The sequence below is a fragment of the Pseudophryne corroboree genome, chromosome 6, assembly GCF_028390025.1.
Source record: "Pseudophryne corroboree isolate aPseCor3 chromosome 6, aPseCor3.hap2, whole genome shotgun sequence".
NCBI classification, from domain to species: Eukaryota; Metazoa; Chordata; class Amphibia; order Anura; family Myobatrachidae; genus Pseudophryne; species Pseudophryne corroboree.
This window is the reverse complement of record NC_086449.1, coordinates 244871537-244895965: the sequence shown is the minus strand read 5'-3', so window position 1 is coordinate 244895965 and position 24429 is coordinate 244871537. Positions and strand designations below refer to the sequence as shown.

The 24429-nt window shown below is 44.4% G+C and overlaps 1 protein-coding gene across 1 annotated transcript in view; it reads right to left on the bottom strand.

Annotated features, from left to right (window-relative positions):
- The window catches only part of ZNF710 (zinc finger protein 710), a 172924-nt gene that overhangs the window by 136630 nt on the left and 11865 nt on the right, over nucleotides 1-24429 (bottom strand). The window contains exon 2 of the mRNA XM_063925826.1: nucleotides 16938-16999. The gene's annotated coding sequence lies outside the window, so the exon portion shown is untranslated. The remainder of the gene's footprint in view (nucleotides 1-16937; nucleotides 17000-24429) is intronic.

Sequence of the window (24429 nt, the reverse complement as noted above, 5' to 3'; positions counted from 1 at the left end):
GTTTTGGTTTCAGGAGGCCTCTCACTAGAGATGACAGCTCCTTGGCTTTCTCCTCTGGGAGAAACACTTTTATCTGGACTGTGTCCAGAATCATCCCCAGGAACAGTAGACGTGTCGCCGGAACCAGCTGAGACTTTGGAATATTCAGAATCCAACCGTGCTGATGTAGCATCTCCTGAGATAATGCTACGCCGACCAACAACTGCTCTCTGGACCTTGCCCTTATCAGGAGATCGTCCAAGTATGGGACAATTAAAACTCCCTTTTTCCGAAGGAGTATCATCATTTCGGCCATTACCTTGGTAAATACCCTCGGTGCCGTGGACAGGCCGAACAGCAACGTCTGGAATTGGTAATGACAATCCTGTACCACAAATCTGAGGTACTCCTGGTGAGGATGGTAAATGGGGACATGCAGGTAAGCATCCTTGATGTCCAGAGAAACCATGTAATCTCCCTCTTCCAGGCTTGCAATAACCGCCCTGAGCGATTCTATCTTGAACTTGAATTTTCATAAATATGTGTTCAAGGATTTCAAATTTAAAATGGGTCTCACCGAACCGTCCGGTTTCGGTACCACAAACATTGTGGAATAGTAACCCCGTCCTTGTTGAAGTAGGGGCACCTTGACTATCACCTGCTGGGAATACAGCTTGTGAATTGCCTCTAACACAGCCTCCCTTTCTGAAGGAGTCGTTGGTAAGGCAGATTTGAGGAAACGGCAGGGGGGGAGAGGATGTCTCGAATTCCAGCCTGTACCCCTGAGATACCACTTGAAGGATCCAGGGATCTACCTGTGAGCGAGCCCACTGATTGCTGAAGTTTTTGAGACGGCCCCCCCCGTACCTGGCTCCGCCTGCTGAGCCCCAGCGTCATGCGGCGGACTTAGCAGAAGAAGCGGGGGAGGACTTTTGTTCCTGGGAAGTGGCTGTATGCTGCAGCTTTTTTCCCCTACCTCTGCCTCTGGGCAGAAAGGACGCGCCTCTACCCCGTCTGCTCTTTTGGGGGCGAAAGGACTGCACCTGATAATACGGCGCTCTCTTTGGTTGTGAGTGGACATGTGGCAAAAACGCTGACTTCCCAGCTGTTGTGTCACAACTGAGGGCCTGAGCTGACGGGAGGCAGCCTCAGTTGTAGGGGCTGAGATGTAACGGAACCTGGGAGGTTGTATCAGACCCCTAGACATGTAAGTAACATGTAGAATAACTGCCCGAAGGCGTGACCACGACAACCAGGATAAAAGTCAATGATGTTTATTATGACAAACTCCGTAACACAGCAGCAGTAAAGGAAACATAAAAGTCAACAGAGGATAAATACAATTCCTGGGTACTACAGGGTGGCAAGGGCCACAGGCACTGGTAGTGTGAGACAGTTCTTATAATCTTCTAGTTGGAAAGTCCTTACCAGGCCTGACTGTAGCAATGGAGAGAACCCAGGATCGTACCAGCTGGTGTTCCAGGAAAAGGCTGGGCTGCTTAAGATAAAACGGCTGCTGTGGATACTGGCTGGAACCAGACTGTTGTTGGTACGGAGTGGATACTGGCTGGAACCAGTTAAATAATAAACGAACTTGAGAGCGATGAAATAATAATGAAGTTTGGAGTTTGAGAGCGGTGAAATAATAATACCGGTGGAGAGTGGTAAACTGCAGAAAGGACACCGGCCCTTTAAGAGAAGCTGTACACTGCTGGAAGCTGGGCTGGAAGCAGGTGATTGATAATGAAGTTTGGAGTTTGAGAGCGGTGAAATAATAATACCGGTGGAGAGTGGTAAACTGCAGAAAGGACACCGGCCCTTTAAGAGAAGCTGTACACTGCTGGAAGCTGGGCTGGAAGCAGGTGATTGTTGTAACTGGAAACAGGTGAGTCCAGAATGGATCGGAGAGTCAGGCTACACCGCAGATGGAATGCTGGTGCGGGTCTCTATAGCAGAAGTCTGGAGACAGGAGCTGGAACCTGGAAGACAACCACAGGAGAGAGACAAACTGGAACTAGGTTAGACAACCAAAGCACTGACGCCTTCCTTGCTCAGGCACAGCTTACTTATACCTGCAGCAAGGAAGGGGTTGGCTAGGCAATTATGCAAATCAACAATACAGACAGCAGATTGGTGGAAATGATCAGATGACAAAATCCAAGATGGCTGCGCCCATGCAGACACTTGGAGGGAAGTTTGGTTTGTAATCCATGTGAGAATTGAAACAGTAATGGCGACGCCGGCCACAGGAGACAGGAGACGCCAGACTGACAAGCGCACATTTAACCACGCGGGCACAGCGGAGGCCGCGGCTGATGAAATCACCACTCTGACATTCTGCATGTGGAAACTCAGGAACAGCGGGATCCGGTCCTGGAACGCTGAGCCAGCCTTAGGAGGCATCTGAAGGGTAAGTAATGGCGTCCAGATACCCGGATCGTGACAGCACCCCCCCCTTTAGGAGTGGCCCCAGGACACTGCTTAGGCTTTAAAGGAAACTTTGCGTGGAAATTTCGGACCAAGGCAGGAGCATGGACGTCTGAGGCATTGGTCCAAGAGCGTTCTTCAGGACCATAGCCCTTCCAGTCAATGAGGTATTGTAACTGACCGTAACGGAAACGTGAGTCCAAAATCTTGGCCACCTCGTACTCGACTCCCCGTTGAGTCTGAACTTTGGGAGCTGGAGGAAGTGCGGAATGAAACCGATTCAGGATCAGCGGTTTCAACAAAGAAACATGAAATGTCCTGGGTATTTTCAAGAAGGATGGTAACTGTAACCTGTAGGCAACAGGATTGATGACTTGTTCAATCTTGAAGGGTCCGATGTAGCGAGGTGCAAATTTCATGCTGGGAACTCTCAACCTCAAATTCTTCGTGGACAGCCACACACGATCACCCACCTTGAGAGCAGGAACCGCTCTACGCTTCCTATCGGCAAACTTCTTATACCTGAATGAGGCTTTAAGCAGGGCTGCGCGGACGTTCCTCCAGTTATTTGAAAACTGACGCAAGGTGACATCCACTGCTGGAACAGAAGTTGCGGGAAGCGGTTGGAATTCTGGGACTTTAGGGTGGAATCCATAATTAATGAAGAATGGTGTAGAAGAAGATGAGGAATGGTATTGATTGTTGTGGCTGAACTCGGCCCAAGGAAGGAGTTGAACCCAGTCATCTTGAGAGGAAGACACATATATACGGAGGAAGGCCTCCAAGTCCCGATTCACCCTCTCGGTTTGACCATTGGTCTGAGGATGGTAAGCCGTGGAAAACTTTAACTTGACTTGGAGGGCTTGACACAAACTTCGCCAAAATTTGGCTACAAATTGTACTCCACGATCCGAGATGATCTCTTCAGGAAGACCGTGAAGTCGGAAGATCTCTTGTATAAACACTTGAGCCAACTTGGAAGCTGACGGAAGACTGGTGAGAGGGATGAAATGTGCCATCTTGGTGAACCGGTCAACTACCACCCAGATGGTATTAAACTTGTTGCAGATAGGTAGATCGGAAACAAAGTCCATCGACAAATGGGTCCAAGGTCGACGGGGAACAGATAATGGAACCAGTTGCCCCGCAGGCGACTGGCGGGAGACTTTGTGTTGGGCACACTTTGGGCAGGAGGCAATAAATTCCATAACGTCCTTCTTCAGAGTTGGCCACCAGTAGGACCTAGAAATAAATTCAAGGGTTTTCTGAATGCCTGTATGTCCAGCAAAACGGGAAGCATGGGCCCAATGCATGAGCTTCTTCCTTAGAACTGGCTTAACAAAACTTTTCCCTGGTGGAGGCGTAGAGTCCATCCCTACCGTGGAGAATGCCAACGGATTAATAATAGGATGCTTGTCTGCAGACTCGGACTCATTTTCTTGCTCCCATGAGCGGGAAAGGGCATCGGCCTTACGATTCTGAGAACCCGGACAGAACTGGAGTTTAAAGTCAAACCTAGAGAAGAAAAGTGCCCATCTAGCCTGACGAGGATTCAGACATTGTGCGCCTTTGAGATATAAAAGATTTTTGTGGTCGGTAAGTATGGTGATTGAGTGGGAAGCTCCCTCCAACAGGTATCTCCACTCCTCCAGAGCGAGCTTGATGGCTAGCAACTCCTGATCGCCAATGGCATAGTTGCGCTCAGCTGGGGAGAACTTCCGGGAGAAGAAACTGCAAGGATGTAGATGTCCATCTTTGGCCCTCTGGGATAACACTGCTCCTACTCCAACGGAGGAGGCATCTACCTCTAAGATAAAAGGAGAGTCGGTGTCGGGCTGTTTCAGAACTGGTGCAGAGATGAACCGTTGCTTCAGAAAGTGAAAGGCCTGTGTAGCTTCCTCGGACCACTTGGACGGATTAGCACCTTTCTTGGTTAATGCAGTGATAGGCGCCACAATGGTGGAAAAGTCTTGTATAAATTTTCTATAATAATTGGCGAACCCTAAGAACCTCTGGACCCCTTTGAGGCTTAAGGGTATAGGCCAATTCTGGATTGCTTGGAGTTTCTCAGGATCCATCTCTAGTCCGGAACCGGACACAATGTAACCTAGAAACGGAATGGTTTTAACTTCAAACACACACTTCTCCAATTTACAATAGAGGTGATTGACACGGAGACGGGAAAGAACCTCTTTTACCCAGAAACGATGATCTTCGAGATTATTAGCAAAGATGAGGATGTCGTCTAGATAAACCACGACATGGCGGTACAAGATGTCCCTGAAAATCTCATTCACGAAGTGCTGGAAGACTGCTGGAGCGTTGCTCAATCCGAAGGGCATGACGAGGTACTCATAATGTCCGTCACGGGTGTTAAAGGCGGTCTTCCACTCGTCACCCTCACGGATTCGGATGAGATTGTAGGCACCCCTCAAGTCCAGCTTTGTGAAAATAGTTGCACCACTAACTCTATCAAAGAGCTCGGTAATCAGGGGTAAAGGGTATCGGTTCTTGACGGTAATGTCGTTCAGACCTCTGTAGTCGATGCACGGACGCAGACCACCGTCTTTCTTCTTAACGAAGAAGAAGCCTGCGCCGGCTGGAGAAGAAGATGGTCGGATGAAACCCTTCGCCAGGTTCTCTTTGATGTACTCTTCCATGGAGTGTGTCTCAGGCAGAGACAACGGATAAGTTCGACCTCGCGGTGGAACCTTCCCTGGAATAAGGTCGATTGGGCAGTCCCATTCTCTATGAGGAGGAAGGATATCAGCAGAGGCTTTACTGAACACGTCCGTGAAGTCTTGATATGGAGGAGGCGGAACATCAGATGACCTGGGGAAGGAAGAACAAACAGGAAGAACTTTGGCTAAACAAGTCTCAGCACAGGAGGGACCCCATGCCAGTATTTGCGTAGTCGTCCAGTCAATTGATGGGTTGTGGAGACGGAGCCATGGAAGGCCTAAAACCACTGGATGTGTGGCTCTTGGAATCACTAAAAAAGAAATATACTCAGAATGAAGAACTCCCACTCTCAGACGAACTGGAAGAGTCCTTAAGGAAATGACTGCGTCAAAAATCTTGCTGCCATCCACGGCAGTCAAAGAGATGGACGAGGACAGTCTCTCGGTGGGTAGGGACCACCGTTTAACATAAGCTTCGGTTATGAAATTCCCAGCTGCTCCGGAATCAAGGAGGGCAATGACGTTCCTGTAACGTTGAGCAATTTGGAGCGACACTGGGAGGTTACAGTCATGAGGAGATGGAGAGGAGATCATTACTCCTAGCCGGCCCTCTCCTTGGCGAGCTAGGATCTGGAGTTTCCCGGACGTTTGGGACAGGCATTGATAGTGTGTGACGGAGCTGCACAGTAGAGACAGAGAGACGTCTTCGGCGCTCAGCGGGAGATAGACGGGAACGACTAATTTGCATAGGCTCATCCTTGGATGGAGATGGTTGACGAGGAGGAGGAGCAGAAGATTTAGGAGTAGATGATCTTCCTCGCTCGGTTGCTCTCTCTCTGAAACGTAGATCAACCTTCGTGCAAAGAGAAATTAGCTCATCCAACTTAGAGGGCAAGTCTCTGGTAGCTAACTCATCCTTGATGCGTTCTGATAAGCCATGCCAGAATGCAGCATACAGGGCCTCGTCGTTCCATGCCAGTTCGGATGCCAGGATTTTAAACTGTATAAGATACTGTCCCACAGTACGTGTTCCCTGGCGTAAACGGAGAATCTCAGATGAAGCAGATGTTATCCGGCCTGGCTCGTCGAAGATGCGCCTGAATGTAGCTACAAAGTCAGTATAGGAGGATAGCAGGGGATCAGACTTCTCCCATAAAGGTGATGCCCAGTCAAGGGCTGAGCCACTGAGAAGGGAGATGATATAGGCAATTTTGGTACGGTCACTGAAGAAATTGCCAGGAAGAAGCTCAAAGTGGATTTCACATTGATTGAGAAATCCCCTGCAGAACCTTGGAGATCCATCAAATTTTGCTGGCGTTGGAAGATGAAGATGTGGACTGGAAATAGGTAAGGTGGGTGGGGTTACAGCTGGTGTCACTGTAGTGGACGCACCGGACGTGCCAGGTCCACGGAGGGTCGTTTGAATCCCATCCAGCCGTGTAGAGAGATCCTGGAGACAGCGGATGATGTGGCCCTGTGCAGCCTCCTGATGTTCAAGTCGGGCTGCCAGTTCTTGCATCGGCCTGGTCGCTTGATCCTGGTCTCCGGCTGGATTCATTAGGTCAGTGCTTACTGTCACAACTGAGGGCCTGAGCTGACGGGAGGCAGCCTCAGTTGTAGGGGCTGAGATGTAACGGAACCTGGGAGGTTGTATCAGACCCCTAGACATGTAAGTAACATGTAGAATAACTGCCCGAAGGCGTGACCACGACAACCAGGATAAAAGTCAATGATGTTTATTATGACAAACTCCGTAACACAGCAGCAGTAAAGGAAACATAAAAGTCAACAGAGGATAAATACAATTCCTGGGTACTACAGGGTGGCAAGGGCCACAGGCACTGGTAGTGTGAGACAGTTCTTATAATCTTCTAGTTGGAAAGTCCTTACCAGGCCTGACTGTAGCAATGGAGAGAACCCAGGATCGTACCAGCTGGTGTTCCAGGAAAAGGCTGGGCTGCTGAAGATAAAACGGCTGCTGTGGATACTGGCTGGAACCAGACTGTTGTTGGTACGGAGTGGATACTGGCTGGAACCAGTTAAATAATAAACGAACTTGAGAGCGATGAAATAATAATGAAGTTTGGAGTTTGAGAGCGGTGAAATAATAATACCGGTGGAGAGTGGTAAACTGCAGAAAGGACACCGGCCCTTTAAGAGAAGCTGTACACTGCTGGAAGCTGGGCTGGAAGCAGGTGATTGTTGTAACTGGAAACAGGTGAGTCCAGAATGGATCGGAGAGTCAGGCTACACCGCAGATGGAATGCTGGTGCGGGTCTCTATAGCAGAAGTCTGGAGACAGGAGCTGGAACCTGGAAGACAACCACAGGAGAGAGACAAACTGGAACTAGGTTAGACAACCAAAGCACTGACGCCTTCCTTGCTCAGGCACAGCTTACTTATACCTGCAGCAAGGAAGGGGTTGGCTAGGCAATTATGCAAATCAACAATACAGACAGCAGATTACTGGAAATGATCAGATGACAAAATCCAAGATGGCTGCGCCCATGCAGACACTTGGAGGGAAGTTTGGTTTGTAATCCATGTGAGAATTGAAACAGTAATGGCGACGCCGGCCACAGGAGACAGGAGACGCCAGACTGACAAGCGCACATTTAACCACGCGGGCACAGCGGAGGCCGCGGCTGATGAAATCACCACTCTGACATTCTGCATGTGGAAACTCAGGAACAGCGGGATCCGGTCCTGGAACGCTGAGCCAGCCTTAGGAGGCATCTGAAGGGTAAGTAATGGCGTCCAGATACCCGGATCGTGACATGTTGCTGTGGACACTAAGTCTGAAAGACCATCCCCGAACAACTCCTCACCCTTATAAGGCAAAACTTCCATGTGCCTTTTGGAATCTGCATCACCTGTCCACTGCCGGGTCCATAACCCTCTCCTGGCACAAATGGACAGTGCACTTATTTTTGATGCCAGCCGGCAAATATCCCTCTGTGCATCTCTTATGTAAAAGACAGCGTCTTTAATATGCTCTACGTTTAGCAATATAGTGTCCCTGTCTAGGGTGTCAATGTTTTCTGACAGGGAGTCTGACCATGCAGCTGCAGCACTGCACATCCATGCTGAGGCAATAGCTGGTCTCAGTATAATACCAGTGTGTGTATATATATAGCTTTTTGGAGAGCCTCCTGCTTTCTGTCAGCAGGTTCCTTTAGGGCGGCCGTATCCTGGGACGGCAGTGCCACCTTTTTTGATAAGCGCGTAAGTACTTTATCCACCCTAGGGGGTGTTTCCCAACGTGACCTATCCTCTGGCGGGAAAGGGTACGCCATTAGAAATTTTTTTGAAATTACGAATTTTTTATCGGGGGAAGCCCACGCTAGTTCACACACTTCATTCAATTCTTCAGAAGGGGGAAAAACTACTGGTAGTTTTTTCTCCCCAAACATAATACCCTTTTTTGTGGTACCTGGGGTCACCTCAGAAATGTGTAAAACATTTTTCATTGCCTCAATCATATAACGAGTGGCCCTATTGGACATTACATTTGTCTCTTCGTCGTCGACACTGGTATCAGTATCCGTGTCGACATCTATGTCTGCCATCTGAGGTAGCGGGCGTTTTAGAGCCCCTGATGACTTTTGAGACGTCTGGGCAGGCACGGGCTGAGAAGCCGACTGCCCCGCATTTGGCATGTCGTCAAATTTTTTATGTAAGAAGTCGACACTTTCGCGTAATTCCTTCCACAAGTCCATCCACTCCGGTGTCTGCCCCGCAGGGGGTGACAACACATTTATAGGCACCTGCTCCTCCTCCACATAAGTCTCCTCATCAAACATGTCGACACAGCCGTACCGACACACCGCACACACACAGGGAATGCTCTGACAGAAGACAGGACCCCACAAAGCCCTTTGGGGAGACAGAGAGAGAGAGTATGCCAGCACACACCAGAGCGCTATATAAATCAGGGATTAACTAAATTATATCCCCTTATAGCTGCTATATGTATATTGCGCCTAAATTTAGTGCCCCCCCTCTCTTTTTTACCCTTTTCTGTAGTGTAGACTGCAGGGGAGAGCCAGTTAGCTTCCTTCCAGCGGAGCTGTGAGGGAGAAATGGCGCCAGTGTGCTGAGGGAGATAGCTCCGCCCCTTTTTCGGCTGACTTTTCTCCCGCTTTTTTATGGATTCTGGCAGGGGTATTTATCACATATATAGCCTCTGGGGCTATATATTGTGATATATTTGCCAGCCAAGGTGTATTTATTGCTTCTCAGGGCCCCCCCCCCAGCGCCCTGCACCCTCAGTGACCGGAGTGTGAAGTGTGTATGAGGAGCAATGGCGCACAGCTGCAGTGCTGTGCGCTACCTTGGTGAAGAATGATGTCTTCTGCCGCCGATTTTCCGGATTCTTCTTGCTTCTGGCTCTGTAAGGGGGCCGGCGGCGCGGCTCCGGGACCGAACACCAATGGCCGGTTCCATGCGGTCGATCCCTCTGGAGCTAATGGTGTCCAGTAGCCTAAGAAGCCCAAGCTACCACCAGTTAGGTAGGTTCGCTTCTTCTCCCCTTAGTCCCTCGCTGCAGTGAGTCTGTTGCCAGCAGATCTCACTGTAAAATAAAAAACCTAAAATATACTTTCTCTCTAGGAGCTCAGGAGAGCCCCTAGTGTGCATCCAGCTCAGCCGGGCACAGGATTCTAACTGAAGTCTGGAGGAGGGTCATAGTGGGAGGAGCCAGTGCACACCAGGTAGTCCTAAATCTTTCTTAGCTGTGCCCAGTCTCCTGCGGAGCCGCTATTCCCCATGGTCCTTACGGATTTCCCAGCATCCACTAGGACGTCAGAGAAACCACTGGTTGCTTTTTCTCCCCAAACAGAATACCCTTTTTAGTGGTACTTGGGTTAATGTCAGAAATGTGCAACACATTTTTCATTGCCGTAATCATGCAACGGATAGCCCTAGTGGAATGTACATTAGTCTCGTCGTCGTCGACACTGGAGTCAGACTCCGTGTCAACATCTGTGTCTGCCATCTGAGGTAGCGGGCGTTTTTGAGCCCCTGATGGCCTTTGAGATGCCTGGGCAGGCACGGGCTGAGAAGCCGGCTGTCCCACGGCTGTTACGTCATCCAGCCTTTTATGTAAGGAGTTGACACTGTCGGTTAATACCTTCCACATATCCATCCACTCTGGTGTCGACCCCGCAGGGGGTGACATCACATTTATCGGCACCTGCTCCGCCTCCACATAAGCCTCATCAAACATGTCGACACAGCCGTACCGACACACCGCACACACACAGGGAATGCTCTGACTGAGGACAGGACCCCACAAAGTCCTTTGGGGAGACAGAGAGAGTATGCCAGCACACACCACAGCGCTATATAAACAGGGATTTACACTACACAAAGTGATTTTCCCTATAGCAGCTATAATACACAGTATTGCGCCTAAATTTAGTGCCCCCCCTCTCTTTTTTTACCCTATTGAGCCTGGAAACTGCAGGGGAGAGCCTGGGGAGCGTCCTTCCAGCCGAGCTGTGAAGAGAAAATGGCGCCAGTGTGCTGAGGGAGATAGCCCCGCCCCTTTTCGGCGGGCTTCTCCCGCTCTTTATATCAATATTAAGGCAGGGGATTTTTACACATATATAGTTTATGAGACTATATTATGTGTTTTTTGCCTTTTTAAGGTAATCTAATTGCAGCCCAGGGCCCCCCCCCCAGCACCCATCAGTGACCGGAGTATGTGGTGTGCATGGGGAGCAATGGCGCACAGCTGCAGTGCTGTGCGCTACCTTAATGAAGACCGGAGTCTTCAGCCGCCGATTTTCTCCTCGGAATCTTGTCTTCTGGCTCTGCAAGGGGGACGGCGGCGCGGCTCCGGGACCGGACGACCGAGGCTGGGCCTGTGCTCGATCTCTCTGGAGCTAATGGTGTACAGTAGCCTAGAAGCCCAAGCAGGTAGGTTCGCTTCTCTCCCCTAAGTCCCTCGTAGCAGTGAGTCTGTTGCCAGCAGATCTCACTGAAAATAAAAAACCTAATAAATACTTTCTTTACTAAGAGCTCAGGAGAGCCCCTAGTGTGCAACCAGCTCGAGCCGGGCACAGATTCTAACTGAGGTCTGGAGGAGGGGCATAGAGGGAGGAGCCAGTGCACACCAGTAGATCTAATTCTTTCTTAGAGTGCCCAGTCTCCTGCGGAGCCCGTCTATTCCCCATGGTCCTTACGGAGTTCCCAGCATCCACTAGGACGTCAGAGAAACAATGTTGTTAACACTTTTGAAGGGAAAAATAGTCAGTTAAGTGGTTAAAAAAGCTGATTTGTGAGCCTTGTGAAAATGGAACCAGCAAGAGTGAGCGTGATCTGAAATATATTCCCATGTGAGGTTATCGATTCTAATCTCCCAATGTTCAAAAGATATCTACTAACCATGGCTTGTTAAGGGATTCCTACAACTAGTCTGTGAATCACTAACAGAGCATGCTTTGTAGCCTTCATCTCCCAATAAAATACAATCATACATTATGTATGTCAAATGGGAGCCAATTCCAGAACAACTTGTCTTGGCTTGTTAAATCAACTGTGAATTATGAAACTAAGGTAATTGTACTAATAACAATAATGTTGTTTGTTTCTATTTTAGGGAATACACTTTATACGTATGATGCATATATCCAGTTTGTCTAGTTTCATCAGTCATTGGAAAACCAGGTCACAGGAAAACAAGAGCGGTTACTCAGATATTGCTATGGAGAGGTCCTCTCATTATTAATATGGGACTACTCAATACCAAGAAACAAATTACTCCAAGATTTAGGCGAGTGTGGGGAAGGTGGGGTGGGCATTTGAAGTTGGAAGGTAGTTGAAATGCAGAGTTAATTCTTCCAAAGGTTTATAGTATTTAACCTATTTAAGAGATTACCATTGTTTAAGGTTGAATATATCCAACAACATCCTCTTTCTAGCTCTTTGTAATATTCGCAACAGTGCCATATACCGGTTATTCAAGTTTCAGGACAACCTTGTACTACTATGCTAAAAACCTGTACCAACTATCTGTGATCCCTGCAATGACCTTGAAGTAGTTCTTTTTATGCAATAGATATCTGGGGAAGGGGGGGGGGGGGGGCGCAGCTTTGTGTAGCAATGAGTCTGTCACTGGATACAATCTTGAACTTCCCATAATTTGGTTGTATGAAGAACTGTTAAGTATACTGAGCCCACACTACAGGCCCAAACGTACCTTCAGTAGCAAAATCTATCTGCATCCGTGTACCCATAAAATAACTAGAGCATGCACAATGCAGGTAAATCTAAGAGCCGGCTGAAACACTCACAATAAATACAGCCCTATGTGTAAGCTACATCTCCACCTGTTCAAATGTATTTTTATGAACATAATAGGAATTTCATTGTTTGGAACTACAGAATATGTTATTAACAATTTCTAAGTTATCATAACAACAACAACAACAGTGAATCCAATGAGATTAGCCCATCCTGAAAACGGACAGCTATAACCTAAGCGTTGTGTGATGAAATGGTGGTAACAAAAGTGCAACCTCAAGAGTTAATGCAGCTGCTCAGTTTCTGGCCGTGAAGACCAGGATTGGATCTGCTTTATCAAATTAACTATCCAGTTCATTATTAAAATAGGCTCATTTCCTACAGCAGAGCTAAAAGCTAACTAATTAGAGTGAGTTTACCTCTGCAAATGTTTTTCAAAAACTGTTCTGGCTGTATTTGTTGCAATATACATAACTTGTGTAGTCTCGGGTATCTTGCACATGTAGCATGAAATGTTGCACATTTTCTGGATTGCTAGAAGGCCATACAGATGTGTCCTCCTACACCTGTGCTTTGTGCGGGTGTAGTATGTGTTGCCGGCGGTCGGGCTCCGGGCGACCAGCATACCGGCGCCGGAATCCCGACCGCCGGCATACTGACAGCTGAGCGAGCGCAAATGAGCCCCTTGCGGGATTGCTGCGCTCGCCACGCTGCGGGCACGGTGGCGCGACACGCTATCTATTCTCCCTCCAGGGGGGTCGCGGACCCCCAAGAGGGAGAAAAGTTGTCGGTATGCCGGCGGTCAGGATTCCGGCGCCGGTATGGTGGTCGTCGGAAGCCCGGCCGCCGGCAACCTGAAGACCACCCCTTTGTGCACCATATGGCTTCCCATGCTGTGCACTTCTTCCTCAATTTTGCTTCTCAGAGCCTGATTCAGACATGGGCGGAATTGCAGAGCAGCACACAAGCGGCTTTGCAATTCCGTCCACCAAAATGCAAATGCAGCAGGAGGTGTCTATATGAAATATAGACATCTCCTTTGCTTACAGTGTACTAGGTACTTAGGCTTAGTATTTTTGTTGCAAAGGTATTGGTATGAAGTCGCAGATTACGCACAACTATGCATGGTGCGGGCAATCTGTATTGGACAGGTCTCTTGCCTTTTTAACCTATATTGTGTGCTTATTTTTCTCAATTTTGCTAATTTTTTTTTACACAGCATGTAAACAGTGGCAATGGCACCAAGGCCCATTCTCATCACATAGGGCTGCGTACAAAAATTTGCGAGTCTGGCATTACAGTAAGTGCAGCATAAAGCCATACTTATTCGTGCTGTGACTTCATCGCAGGTGATATGATTGACCCCATAGTGTACTAGGTACGTCGGATCAGTGTCTTGGTACGGCTAAATTGTAAACTTTGTGGGTTGCTAAATGGGGCTATTTGGCTCGACTTGAGGATTGGTGTAGGTGGACATATCTGTAAATATACTGGACAGTATCACCTCAGCAGCGGCTCCTACCTTGGTAGAGGAGGAGAGCAGACGCTGGCAATGCTCCCGGGTCTCCGCCTCGTTTTCACCGCTGCCTAGGTACTATGTACAGTACACAGACGCCGGGACCCGGTGCATGCACAGTAGCGGCAACGGAACTGCACACGCACAAAACCACGGCTTCTCGCAACTAGATCTGCTGCAGCCCATAAAAGCCGGCTAGGGCTGACAAGGCAGGGAGCTGGCTTCCTACAGGAATCAAGTTTTCTGCTAATAGCTGCCTGGTTTGGTAGTCACGGAGGGAGGAAACACCTCTCAATGGGACTGCCTGTAGTGTCTGTGACTGGCAGGTAAGACTTCCAATAGGAAGTCACTTCTTGCAGTCACAGTCTCATGGACTGCATCTGGCTTCACTAACAGTGAGCTGAGTTACGGATTTTACGGGGGGGGGGGGGGGGGGGGGGCTGCAGTCCTGCAGCCCACAGGTAAAAACTGCCACTGCACCTGATTTGTACATAAAGGGGCATAAAACAGGGGGTTTTCAGGGTTTTTTTTTGTTTTGTTTTTTAGCGGCAATTTTTTTTTCCAGATACCACCCTAAGCTGGGAAAACTGCTGCAATACACCACTAGTATAAACCATATCACTCTTCTTACCACGTGCTGTATAACAGGCCTGTACATTTTTACCAAACAACCCTTTACTTCCTTTACGGATCAAAATGTCTTTATTTTAACTGACAACTATTTTGGAGAATGATCAGTAAATGAACTGTGAAATACCTCCATAAGTATGGAGCCCATTTTGGCCATAAATCTTACCAGAGGGGCTGAGCTATGCAGGTGGTTCTGAGCAGCAATCCCTCACATACAGGTCATAACGAAATGGGATTAGTAGGTTACAATTGTGACATCTGGACTTCCAACGACCAAAAAAGCACGATACGGTCACCTATTATCTTTTATTTATAAGGGGCCACAGAATTGCAGGGCACAAGTACAATACACACAGTACCTACAGTTGATCATAAGCAGCTGTGCATCAAAAAGGCCCATGTACAGTAGCCCTAATTAAATGGCTATTTGTCACAGTTTAATATATAAGCATGTGACTTTTTGACTAGAAAAGTACAACTCCTTATTATATTACTTAATCCCACAAAATCATTCACTATAAAATCTTAAATTACCATCAGAAACCTCACCTGCACACTGAGAAATGTTGAATTGTTTTCTCCTGATTTTTCAATGATAGGAAATTCCTAGTATAACTACAGTTTATCTTCCCTCTCCTCCAGACAGCACAGAGGAAATAATGAGAGAGAGAGAGAGAGAGAGAGACACACGCGCACACACACACACACACACACACACAGTGCAAGCGAAAGCGCGAGAGAGAGAGAACAAGCAAGCATAAGAAACAAAAAGGCACTGAACACAGGAAGAACATTAAAAGAAAAGAAAATGCAGACTGGAGAGGGGGAGAGAAAACACAAAAGGAAGTAATGAAAAGAAAGGAGGGGGAAAGGGAGGGAAAGAAAGAAAGGAATGAAAAAAGAAAAAGCATTTTGAATAGAGAACTGTACCCAGATGAATAGTGTGTACATAAAGGAATGACTGCCTGAAAAGAAACAGCCAAATGAAATAACCTCTCTTCTAGAGGCAATGCCAATCAAAACGACAATGCTAATACTTCCTTTCTTCCTTATGCTTCTACTTTCTGCTTTTAAAATGGGCAAAGAGCTGCCCAAGTAGGGGAGGAATTTTAGTGATTTACAGATACTTCCATATTAATACAAAGCAAAGCATAGACAGACAAATACAGACTGGGAGACAGACAAAGACTGAGAGACCGAGAAATACAGACTGAGAGAGTCAGGGTATGAACATTCCATGTCACCGCCACAGCATTCCGCTCAACGAGGTCTATTATATCAGATACAGAGCTCAAAGCTGAGCTGTAATATTCTTATTTATTATAGGGATTTCCTTATGCCATACAATACAGGTGTCTTATGTATAATGATATGACAATATCAAAACAATTACATTTCAACTGAAACTCTATACAGAAAGAATAACAATATAATTTAGGCAAGATTATCATTGTGTAATACAAAAGTGATGTTAGTATATGTATATACTCATACTCCGTTAAGCAATATTGGTAGAAACAGTGGGTCCTGATGATATCAGTTTAGTGTTCATTTGGAAAGCTTGTATGGCATCAGGAATAATGTACCCTCTACTATAAATCACAGATGTTCAAAATCACCTCAGTGTACTGTATAAAATCACTTGACTTAAAGAATTATGCTTTTATATGGACAAATAACTCCTCAATGACTTCTAGTCTCCATAGAATTTACAGCAGGAAATGCATTATTCAGTATATAGTTTCTGTATTACATGTATATATAGAGCGATAGTCCTTGTTTCTTCATCATATTAGGTAACAGAGCCATAAGAACAGAAGTGTAAGCAGGACTTTTAATGTGTTTTGCAAGATCTGGCTCTCCGAAGGCCCCAATCTACTCTACTGTTGGTCACCACATGATCCAATCACTTGGGCAAAATGGCACAATCAGTACGTATGACCAGTTCTGCTCATGTAGCCATCATTAGTCACGTATCTCAGAGATTTATGGAACCCTTGAGGGTATCTCATAGAAGCACAGTAAATGTAGTATGAACTTTCTGAAAGGTACAACTGGATTGGGTATATTATAAATACCTTTTATTATTGTATTATCATCAACACAACAGAATTCAATAATAAAAACTACAAACAAGCTCTCCCCAAAAATCCTCTCCATTCTTAATATGAGAAAAATCAGTGACCAAGATCACATAACTTTCCCACTAATGACCAGCCCAATATTTCCTCAGGCCACCAAGGAATAAGCATTGCTGAATGTGCTTTATTAGGCAGTCCTTAATCTCAGTAATAGAGCGAGACTTCAGATATAGCAATACTGCTCTTAGCTAAATGGAAAAAATTAAGTATCTTCCTTCCTGCAATACATATAACCCTTTCATGACCGACTATATAACATTGATTTTAATCCCCCGAATTTTGAAGCAGAGACATATGGGAGAGAATCATACTTACTGATTAACATGGAGTGTTGACTTCAGGCACCAACTGTTGTAGCGTCTTCACAACGGATTTGTCTAGAAGGAAAATGACATATTGCATAAAAATGTTTGTAATCCTTACCATTTTCCATTGCAATGAAAAACTGTTCAAAATACATATGGTTAAAAGGCAGCTTATCCAAAAAAAAAGTTACAAATTCACATATGATGCCTATGTTCTGTTAAAAGAAAATAAATTACTGTCATATCAACATTTAACATTATATCTTTGGAGCAAAAGGTATTTTCATACAACTTAATAACAAAGTACAATATATCTGTCCAATGATCTAGTCTATGTTCAAAGATACCTTATAATATAGGACAATGGTTTCCCAACTCAGTGGCGCCAAGAAGAGGAGGGCGTGGGGGAGCGGGAACTAATTACCCGGTCCCAGGATGAGGGAGGGGCCCAGGTCTGCCCCCCCCCCTTCCGAGTACACCTATACTTAAGGCTGGAGCGATCTTCCCAGTGATAACTTCGGGAGGATGGCGCCCGCATATTGAAAGCAAAGACTCTGGAACTGTGCAAGAGTCTTTGCTCTCTAGTGCACATGCACCATTTTCCCAAATATCACTGGGAAGATGGTGCCGGCCGAGGAGAAGGAACCCGCTTCCCACCAGCAAGGTAGGAAGCGGGTGCCCTCTCCCGCGACAATTATTAATTTGGCTGCTCAAACGGTGTGCCTAGGCTCCCTGGGGTGCCACAAGACTCTTGCAGGGGTGCCTGGCTTTGGTGGTCCCAGAGCAAACCCAAATTATTGGTGAAAGGGATAGGCAAAATTAGTGCTACTGGCTGCCAATCACAAACATTTGAACAATCAGAAGCACAACTGTACACCACCACACAACTGTCCCTAAGGATGATAGGTAGGCACAATTTACTTACTTTCATGTTTTTTTCAAAATGTATGGGGGAAAAAATGCTGACACTCTAGGGCGCTGGGATTCAAGAAGGTTTGGGAACCACTTACACAGGATATCGTTATTCTCACTCAAGCTTGTTTCCTTATAATTGCTAATGTCCCAGTGTGTGATCTAGCATGCACTACAAAGAATGTACCTTTCCTAGGAGCCCGCAAGTAAAATCACCCACATCTATTCTCCTCCAACTTCTTCTTTCCCACTGATGTAAGAGGGTATTGTAAACCAGTGGTTCTCAACCTCGGTTCTCAAGTACCCCCAACAGTTCATGTTTTCCAGGTCACCTAGCTGGTGCACAGGTGTATTCATTACTCACTGACACATTTTAAAAGACCCACAGGTGGAGCTAATTATTTCACTTGCAATCCTGTGAGGAGACCTGGAAAACATGAACTGTTGGGATTACTTGAGGACCATGGAAGAGAACCACTGTTGTAAACCACATACCTTTTTGGGAAGGCTCTCTTGGACCAAACATAGCGCATAATTGTACTAGCCCTACTAGTGTTGATAACTACAAAATCAAGCGTATGGATAGAGGCTGTGCACTTGTATATGTGAATACTACTCGGCAACTACTGCCAACTTGCATTCATCTGTGCACTGGTCCAGTCGTGAGAACAAAATTGTTATATGTATGGACATCTTTAAAACCGGCAGCTTACTAAACTGATATGAAAGCACCTCACTTATTTTAGAAATCTAAAGGTGCATACACACTAGGCGATAATAGTAAACAACGTCGCTCAGTTTGCCCTTCCTGAGCGACGTTGTTTACTATATTTGCCAGTGTGTATGCCGCCGAGCGATGCGCAGCCCCGCGGGTCGTTATCGACCCTCGCTGTTGACCGTGCATGCAGCTCAATTTGGGCCGTCTTCCAAAAGCTGCATACACGGCCCAGCCGCAGCGTGACATCACTGAGCGATATCTTTGTCATATTGCTCAGCGTGTACGCACTGATGCTGACCACCCCAGCAGGAAGGGAACACACTAGGCGGCGGCGCTCATACAGCCTAGTGTGTACTCACCTTAAAACATACTTATCTTAAACATACTGAGAGTAAACATAATAAAATATATATTTTTCACATTTAGTTCTATTTAAGTCAACAAACTTAATATTACACAAACAAACTAATCTAAACTGATGAAAAACAAAGTATTTAGTTGGAAGTTACAATTACTATCACACAGTGAATGCTTCCCTAAAACGTGCAACATGAACAGTGGATAAGGGAACAGGAAAGATAAATTTAGAACACCTAAATGCAATCCATCACTCTATGTACTTACTTCCTTCTTCAAGGAAATCATCAAGAAAAGAAAGGGATTTTTTTTGTTTTGTTTTTTTAAAGATAATCTACAGATTTCCTACCATTTAAAAAGAGAGACAATTATTTGTGCGCGGTACAAAACTTAAATATTTTTTTCCACTGAGTAATGAGATTTGGATCTCACCCAAGTCAATTCTACACAGTTATTAAAATTGGTGTCTGTGGATTTTGAGAGCTGAAATACCCTCACTGTGAGATATTTCGCAAAGGCTCCATGTACTGTATGAGGCATAATGCACTCCGTACTATAAATTAGTACGATAGAAGCCACTGAGAGAAGACCCATGACTGCAGATTGGTAGGCCACAGAAATGAAAGTTGACTTATCATCCATACTAGACAGGTGCATTTTCCTTATAAAACATCAGTTTTCCTAATGAACAATTATAAGTGATGACATCGGAACTTTGCTTTAATACATATGTTATTTGCAATAATTTACACTTACATTAAACATTACTTGTGCCTTATACAGGTTGAGTATTCCATATCCAAATATTCCGAAATACGGAATTTTTTGAGTGAGAGTGAGATAGTGAAACCTTTTGTTTTCTGAAGGCTCAATGTACACAAACTTTGTTTAATAACCAGTTATTAAAAATATTGTATTAAATGACCTTCATACTGTGTGTATAAGGTGTATATGAAACATAAATTAATAGTGTGAATGTACACACACTTTGTTTAATGCCCAAAATTATTAAAAATATTGGCTAAATTTACCTTCAGGCTGTGTGTATATAAGGTGTATATGAAACATAAATGCATTCTGTGCTTAGACTTAGATCCCATCGCCATGATATCTCATTATGGTATGCAATTATTCCAAAATACGGGAAAATCCGATATCCAAAATACTTCTGGTCCCAAGCATTTTGGATAAGGGATACTCGACCTGTATTATAATACAGTTTCACTTAACAACTCTATATAGGTTCGTTATGGTACGTTACACACAAATACAGTATTTTTAGGAATATTGTGAATAGAGTTTGGATATACTATGCCCCAAAACATGTCTAGTGTAGGGATGGACATTGTTTTCCGATGGTCCACAACCATCAATGTTTGTCTTTTGATATTTGTTGTTCAACCACTCAATGGCAGCTTCCGATGGTGTGCATGCAGTGGCCATCCGATATTAAAATACAGCTGAATTCAGCGGTTTCACATCGGGAACGGCCACAGGTTGCTATTGCGCAAACAGGGTTTTCTGTATATGAATATTTTTTCCCATTGAATTATTTTGATGCAATTGTTACCATCACAACGAAAGGTTAGATGGTGGAAGCCCACTATCATTTGATGGTGGGCTTCTAATATCCATCCCTGACTCTAGTGTTATAACTACAGACATGTCTAGTGTTACGTATTGGTTAATGCAGCTCTCTATCGGCCAGGCAATGACACACACAAATACAAGCCATATCTCGTGACACCTGAAATGCAAGTCATGCGGCAGGCATAAATATTACGGTGGTCATATAAGGTATTAATCTGATTTTTTTTACCATATGATATTTTACTTAAACATATTTGCTCAAAAGTCACTTATCTTTATGTCTTATTATATACATCATTATAAAACAATGTTCCTGATTCAGAGATGTACACTATACCGATGTTTACACAGCTGAGAGCTTATTGGTGATCTGTGCACGTGTCTGACTTGCACTGCATATGTGCTGTGTTGGGCTTATGATTTATTTGCCACATGACTGACAGTCAAAGCACATTTAAGGGAGGTAACGGAGGAGTAATGGCAAAAAGGCAGACGCGGTGCAAATATTTTGGGGGTGGGTTGCAGCCTGCGTCTGCGATCCGGTACTTAGTAAAAATGGTTCTGGCATCTCAGTACAGGCAGCCGTGCTGTGTGTCTGTAGGGCTATTCAGGGCTCCGATAATCGAAAGATCTGCCACCACGGCAGATAGCGCTTGGATTTGCCATGGCGCCGATGGGCGTCTCAATACACATCCAAGCAACTGTGACATTTGCATATCTTCGCACACACAACTGCTGCATAGAAATTGGCAGCTCAGATTATATTAGCGTACAATCCATGAATCGGGCCCTAATTGGCATTTCTATATTATCAGGTACAGGGTATCAACTTGAATTTACGTCTTTAATATGCTGTCTTATGCTATAAGGCAGTGGTCTCAAACTGTGTGTTGTGGCACACTGGGGTGCCTCGGGACACTTGCAGAGGTGCCTTAAATTAGTGGTCCAGGACCAATTCAAGTTATTTATGGTCAATGTTATAGGCAAAAATACTGCTGGTGGCTGCCAACCAAAAAATATGTGGACAAACAGAAGTGAATCTTGTCCCCCACCACATAACTGAACCTAAGGATGATATATAACCACAAATTACTTAATTTAATATTTATTTCTAAATATCTCAATAAGAAACTTTGGGCCTAGGGGTGCCATGAAACAATTCTGATACTCTAGGGTGCCGTGATTCAAGAAACTTAGGTTACCTCTGCTATAAGGACAATTTTTAAAAAAACACAGAAACATAGTTACGTTCAGAATTGTTTGTTTCTTAAAGGAGCCAAATTAACCGATCGCAAAACGCAGCAAGACAAGTGCAAATTAATACTCCCATATGCAATATGGTAGCCAAGAATAAATAGTCTGCTTATAACTAGACATAGTCATGTAAGAACACCACAAAAATAAAAATAAAAAATCAGAAGAAATAAATGGTCACGTCAGGAAAAAATGCAGATACTGTGTATTTCTTTATTGTTCTTGAATGAACCATGGCAAATCTGCCTGGATTGTACAGCTACATATGCAATGAACTTGTTACCATCCGAAACTCAATTGTCGAGCGCAGGGAGCCAGACGAAAGTCCTTGCTAATTACACGGTTACAAACCCTTAGAAATCTTTTAATTTCCATTTAAAAAAAAAGAAGAATACACACAATTGGTGACTGTTGTAACTGTTGTAAACAATGGACATTATGATTAAGAGATCTAACGGCAGAACAAAAAAGTTAGCTGAGTTTGGAAAAAGAGTTTACAAACTTTACTAGACACCGATATGGAAAAGACAGAACCACACTTATCTCTAAAGCATTACTTAATAATTTGTCTCATTCACTTTGAACTAAAACAAAAGGGAACGGATGCTTCTGTCTATCACTCTCATTGACAGAACATTTGGGAGTTTTTTCCCAGGATATAAAGAGGAAGCAAACAGATAAAAAAATGTTAATTACTGAGTAAGTAAACACCTAGAATCAGAAAACACTTGTACCAAATACTATATATATATTTTACATCACAGCATTAACATAATATTATGCAGTAATCATATTGTTCATACAACTGGGTGAAATACCTAATAAAAGCAAATAATAGCTTTACACACCTAATTAGATGTACTACAATGAGGTGTATTTGTTATAATGCAGATTTGTCTAACAATACGTAGACAATCAAGGTGACCATAGATTGTACGACTGGGCAGACAGAACAAACAGGGGGCGAGCAATGGAACGAATTGCTGTACCTCCATATATTTCATGATATACGGAGGGGATCCTCACTGCGCAACAGAAGCGGCTGAACGATGGTTGCGCGGGTTCCCTAATCAAATAATCCCGACTGTTTTCCAGCCGTTCTCATTCTGTGAATGATCTTTCAGGTCTATACACTGAACAATAATTGTTTAGAACTGTTGTTTCATCGGCTGATATGAATGATTATCATTTAGTATATGGCCAGAACTACTCCAAAACTTCATCTTCACCAGCACACTGTCACAAGTAATCTATGCTTTGAATTATTTGAATTGAAAGAACTTTAATCAGACACAAGGACCATAAGTATTTGAAACACTAAATGATTTTATATAAAGCATACACGAGAACCTCCAATCATTTAAAAAAGCTGGCTTCTAGGATTACGACCATTGTTACAACTGCTGTGCTGCCGCACAGGACAAAAAAAATATATATATTTACTAACACCTCATTAATGGCTAGCTTTTACAGTGCACCTTTTGTCTCATAACAAAGAGTAGGGAGCCATTTTGTGGGCTGAAACAGTGATACTCATAACAGCAATACTAATATACTGCCTACTACTTCTCAAGGAACCAGGGGCACGGCCAAGACTTCTGTGTTTAGTCAACAGCTGCACTTTAAACATTAGTCAGATCAATATTATGCCCATATTAGATGTCATTAGAAAACGTCATTGGCTAGTCTAAAGAAAGAGTGATATAACCAACTATGTGATAGGTTTTCATGTCCACACCTACCAGTTTAGAGCCTCACACAAGTAATGTTTCTAGGTCACAATTCTGCATTAACTTTTCTCCAGAATAGAACAGTGTGACATTGATAGCAACACTAATTTGTCATGTGGCAGCAACACAAGTCACAATCCTTTTTTTAATAAAAAAAAAAAAAAAGTAAATGACAGCGACATTCATTTATGCACTGAAAAGTGAACATGTTACTAATGTAGTATATTAAGAAAAGGTAGATTTGCAGGCTATTTCAGAGGATCGTGGGTAATGACATGCAAACATTCCCATTATAAGCTTCATCTTCACTTCCTGACACATTAATACAGCTTATGAAGCATCATCTGGAAGCGAGCATGTAACCCAGCTCAGAAACAGTGCAGACCCCAAAGAGACAGAGAAGACATTTCATTTGTGTAAAAGCAATCACTATTGTGGAACCCTTCTACCAAAATAACAATGACATCTGATAGATTTTGACTTATTCACCTACCCTTAATCAAATGTCAAACAGCCAGAAAACCTAGGTATTAAAGTAAATGGATGAACAGTAAAGATAAGGAAGTCCAGTGAACATAAACTCTGCAAATTTGCACTACGTGTAATAATTATTTTGCTGAAATAAAAAATAAAAAATCGTCACAATATGTCATAGGGGATGAAAAACATTTCAAATGACAGATACATGTAATTAAAAAAAGGCTCAGCCTTAACCTCTTAACCATTGCATTGCCTGATAGTTATACTTATCACTGATTCAAAAGTTTTCAATGATAGGTCTGCTTTGCTTGTGAGGTCTTAGAATCTCAGCACACTAATTGCATGCATGAAATACATCTAAGTTATTAAAAAAACAGTATTTCTTCAGGGGAAGCACAGACCATTGTTGAATAGTTCCCGAGCAGTAAGGCTGGGTACACACTGTCCGATGTCTGGCAGAT